A 5,668-nucleotide genomic window follows, 5' to 3' on the forward strand; every position below is an offset into this window, starting at 1 on the left:
ATTAACTAAGATTAATCCAGTGATAGCACGAGGTTGATTTTTTTATATACACTTTGTGGCTAAGAGAACTCCACCTAGCAGATTACAAGAATACTATCTGCTTGCAGCCTAATTTACTCATGTAAAATCTGGGGTATCATACAGAAATCTACTATCGTAGAAGCAGCTTCTTAAAATATATACACATGTGAAAGAAATATAAATGAAATCACGAAATAATGGGGGAGGAAAAAGTCCCAAAGAGATGTATCTTGACACCAAATGAAATTTGATGAAGTATCAGTGCCAGAAATAGGTTATATTTAATTGAGATATTGGCCAAAAAGCCTTGGAAACCTCTAAAGTATTCAGGCTATTGTCCAGGCTATTGGTGGCTCTCCACAAACTGACATACAGTAACTCATTGAACATGGAGGAGGCAAGGTAGTGCCTATCTGGAGCCTTCACCAGGACTGACTAGTGTTCATGGCATTGGATGGTACGCTGCATGACACCAAAGAGGAAAACACCAACACAGCTATGAATCCTTTAGGAACTTTTAAAATTTAAATCCACTTACAATTATCTGTTCATGAATCAAAACATACCATTTTATTACCTGCTAACCATTTAAGGACATAAAAATGTTCATGAGTTGGCCTTATGTCAGAAAGTTTGCAAATTATAAAATTATTAAAGATTCAGTCATATAGGGTAACAAGAGAATGCCAACTGTGACACTGCGCAGGACAGGAGGATGGTGAGCTTAATTTGAGTGCTTCTTCCAACCCACACTGGATGACACAATATGAATTATTTGTGGTATCTATGTTGCAAAGTACATATAGGTCTGTAAGAGATATGTTAGGAGGAGTTAGAAAAACTTATTCTTCAGAAATATATGTTTCACAATTAAAAACAAGTGGTCACCTTGAGATCATATAGATACAGGTAAAATTATACAGACTGAGCATTTATATGTATTTAGGAGCACACACATATGCGTGTACATACAAACACATATGTGCATTGTGAACCAAGTATTTTTCCTTCTGAAATTTCTTCTTTAAAATATTTTATTAATTTATTCATATTATATGTCAATTGTTATCCCATCCCTTCTATCCTCCCATTCCTCCCTCCCTCCCATTTTTTTTCTTACTCCTCTCCCCTATGACTGTGACTGAGGGGGACCTCCTCCCGCTGCATATGCTCATAGGGTATCAAGTCTCTTCTTGGTAGCCTGCTATCCTTCCTCTGAGTGCCACCAGGTCTCCCCATCTAGGGGACATGGTCAAATATGGGGCATAAGAGATCCTGTGAAAGTCAGTCCCGACTCTCCACTCAACTGTGGAGAATGCTCTGTCCATTGGCTAGATCTGAGTAGGGGTTCAAAGTTTACTGGACGTATTGTTCTTGGCTGGTGCCATAGTTTGAGCAGGCCCCTGGGCCCAGATCTGTCCATCATAATGTTCTTCTTGTAGGTTTCTAGGATGAACCAAGTATTTTAATATAGGCTGCTGAATATTCTGGTGTATGGTAAATGACCCTTGTTACCATATCAAAGAAAACAGTTTCTAAGTAGGGAGTCTTGATAATGAAAGGGAATGAGCCAGCCACACCATTGTTCATTTTCTTACAAATATATGTGCTATTTTGTCATAAGTCAGGAATATAAATCATAATTAACCAGTAGTCAGGGTGGCTTTGGGAAAACAACAAGAGCTTTTGTTCTTGTGAAGGAACTTTCTGAGCATGTGTCACAAATCATTTTTCCTTAAGTCCAAGGCCAAGAGCCCACACTCAAATACTAAAAGAATTATGCTAATTTTTATTATTTTGAAGTGTGTGTGTGTGTGTGTGTGTGTGTGTGTGTGTGTGTGTGTGTGTGTGTGTGTCGGAGCCCAATGAAGCCAAAAGCTTTGAATCATTTTGGAGATTTTAGTTACAGATACTTGTGAGTCACCTGGTATGGGTACTAGAACTCAAACCTGGGTCTTCCAAAATGTGCTCTTCACAGCTGGGTCACCTTTTACCTCTTTAAGAATTCTGGATTCACAGGTGGAAGAACCATGTCTATATACCTTTCATAATGCACTACTGAATAAAAGTATTTAAAGTAATTTGTCTGGTCAGACGCTAAACATTTAATAACAAACCGTATTTTCTGAGAAATAATTCACTATGAGATACTGACTGCAGTCATGGGTTTTAGAAAATAGTAACGTGTAGCATCAACTTCATTGTCTTCATGACCTTCATTAGGCTGTACTAGTACTTTACCTATTCTTTCCTCTTCTTTGCCTTCCAATATAGCAGAGAATAATTCATATCCTTGCTAACCTTTGCGAATGATTTCCCCAAGGTTTTCCTTCATCAATATCCGTGAAAACTCACCCATTGTCATCATCTGTTAAAAAGTAATTAGCCATGAGTAACTATTCTGTCCTGGCATCTTTCTAACTGAATTGATTTTCTTATTCTTTTACTTGATGGCAGATCTATTAATTGTGGCCATGCTAGAAAGCCATCCCCATTTTATTCTCCCGTTTCTTTCTCTCTGCTTTCTGAAAGGACTCTGCTTTGCACCAGGCTTGGAAGTTTAATGCAATGCGAACACTTCCCTAGTTTTATTATACATTCTATTCCAAAGCAGAAGAATAGATTTTTCTATCTAGCTTTATTAGATTCGATTTTGGAATATTTTACTTAATGGGTTATTTTCATGGCAGTTTCCAAGCAACATTTATGTGGGAAATGTGTGCTACTTTATTAAAAATGTCTCATGGGTTTTCATTTTCCTTCAGATTTTTTTTTGAGATTACTAGGTATGTCAAAGGAAAAAAATCCTTTTTTGTTTTAGGTGGTCACTCTATAACAATCCTGAGACACTCAAATATGATAATTGGGGGAGTGTCATAAAGAAAGGATAAAGGGAAAAAAAACCCATTCCATGCTTGTGTAGTTTCTGCTTCTAGCGCTCAGAAGGGACTTCATCTCTGCACTGTATTAAGAAGCAACCTTGGGAAAGCATTCCAAAGCTCTGGCTGCCACAGCCTGGCAGGGTTGGCTGTCCCTTTTCTCGGTGGCCTCCATTAGTCACGTTTTTTACCTCAGGGCACAATTAGAGGGATTAATTTTTATCTACAAACCTTCTTGAGGTTGGGTTGCCATTGCCTTGGCAATAGTGTTTTCTCCCACACTAAAGGCAATAGTAACGCATAAAGGAAACTCCTCAGTAGAATTGTATCTGATCAGCAGCCAGCACTGTGTTTAAATAGGTAACCTTAATGTTGTGTGACTAGAATTTGGCAGTAAACAGGTATTTTATGTTCTGCCAAGATTTTACTATCAGATAAACTCTCCTGTTAGCTATTTAATGAGACAAGGTCTTTTTCCCCCCCGTTTTGCTATACTGCAGCATTGCTTAGATTTATGTCTGATTCAAAAGCAGCTGTTCCCAGTTGCTTCCTGGTACTTAAAGTCTGAACTATGTCTAGTGTTAGCAATTTGAAAAAGCCTTTATAGCTTGGATACTGATCTTATGTGGTGCTGGTGGCTTGGTGAATACTCACATAATCAAACGGAAATGAAAATACCACACAGTTCATTAGTAGAGTGTTGAAGCCTGGGATAAGGTCTGAATTTGAAATGGACTCAGCCATAAAAACCACTCTTTCTTGGAAAAGGAATCTCTCTCTGCTTCAATTTCCTGATTTAAAATATAAGGATTATACAATTTTCTAAAGCCTGACTTCTGTAGAGAATGACAAACATTAAGCACTGGTATCAAGATTGCAAACAAAAGTTGCTCTACAATGTGAAAGCTAACACTAAAACTGTATACACATGCATGTATATATGCAACTATGGTCTATCCTCTAAACCTTGAAAATATTTTCACGAATAAAAATGTAGCTCAGTTTGGCCTTCTGCAGGTTTTGCTCATATGATTAAATACTGTGCTCTTTTGTTGTGCTGGCAATGTCAAAGAAATGACTACAAAATATGGGTGTGGCAAAATAACTCCAGAAAAGACCAGTTAGCAACTATTCAGGTGGTTTGGCAGTTTGTAGGCCAGTGCCTCTTAACTATGTTCCTTCTTGGAAACAGTCTCAGGAGGGCGGTGAAGAAGAAAGGAGAAATGGTGATAAGGCTGATGTAACATAGTCTTTGCCACCCAAAACGGTCCTTGGCTCTCACCATCACAGACACTACTGTGTTTGCCTGAGATCTGGGGTGTTCCTAGCTTCCAGAGTGTGTTTATTACAGATCTGTTTATGCTAGTGCAGACACTGAGACATAGAATCAATACTGATTGTCTTCCTGCTCTCCTGGGGACCTTGCATTCCTCATGGCATAGAAAAAAGTAAAAAGTGGAAAACAGAAAAACTGATCAATTTCCGAGATGTGAAAAAGGGAAAAGCTGGGTGCTCAGTGAATAGCAGTGTGGTACTGACTTCCACTGGGGAGGGTAGGGAGCCTGCCCTGAGGAGGAATCATGCAGTCAAAAGGTAAGTTGCCACAAGAGTGCTTAAGCAGAAGCCCGGCTTGTGAAACGAAGAGAGAGCCCAAGACTAGTGTGAGGAGACCAGGCCTAGGGCCCAGGTCTTGGAAGCCACTCTAGAGCTGATCTTAAGGGTACTGGGGGGGGGGGTCTCTGAAGGAAGCAAACTGAGGGCTCCTGTGGTTCTATTCAATTCCCAAATTTTGCTGTGTTATGAACAGAGGATGTCTCATGTGTTGCCTTTGTAACAATATTTTGAACTTGAATGTGCTCATTTCTCTTTCTCTTTCATCCACTGCCTCCCTCCCTTTTTCCTCCTGCCTCCATGTCCCAGACACTGCCAGTCACCTCCTTACATTTTTTCCTAGGCCTCTGGACTGTCTTTTCATAACTATCCTTCTTCTTTCTGGTCAGTTTTCCTCACTACAGATGCAGAGATCTTTGAAGAATGTAAAATTGATGAGTTCTATTCCTTAGACACTTACTGTGGCTTCCTTTCACCATCAGGATAATGTAAGTCTGAGTCTGTGGTACTTTTCATCACCACAACCACAGTACCTGACATAAACAATGTACGAAAGGACCTATTTATTTTGGCTTCTGTTACAGAGTATTTAGCCCACCATAGTGGTGAGGACAGACCTTTTTATATCATTGGAGATAACCACAGAAAGAGATACAGGAAGAGTCCTGAAGGAGAGATAAACATATTTTTTGTTTAGACCACAAGTAGGGGATGAGAAAAGACTTGTGAGAGAGCAGGTGATGTTTATCCTCTTAGAAGTCAAACCACCATGTGGGGCAGATTGGTTATTAAGCAGCTGAAAAACATCCTCGAACAAATGCTGAGAGGAGGTATAAATGTGAGCCAATGGTTCTCTCATTTAGAGTCTCAATAGGATGTTCTCCCCTCTGTCCCAGTTTCCTGGTAAGGGAAGGCTTTCGTGGGACATGCCCCTTAGGCTAGTATGCAGATATAAGTGAGTATATACCATTTGATTCTTTCTGCTTCTGGGTTAACTCACTCATTATGATCATTTCTACATTTGACCATGTCCCTTGGAGGGGGAGACCTGGTGGCACTCAGAGGAAGGACAGCAGGTTGCCAAGAAGAGACTTGATACCCTACGAGCATATACAGGGGGAGGTAATCCCCCTCAGGAACAGTCATAGGGGAGGGGA

Source organism: Acomys russatus, chromosome 18, assembly GCF_903995435.1.
Source record: "Acomys russatus chromosome 18, mAcoRus1.1, whole genome shotgun sequence".
Taxonomy (NCBI): domain Eukaryota; kingdom Metazoa; phylum Chordata; class Mammalia; order Rodentia; family Muridae; genus Acomys; species Acomys russatus.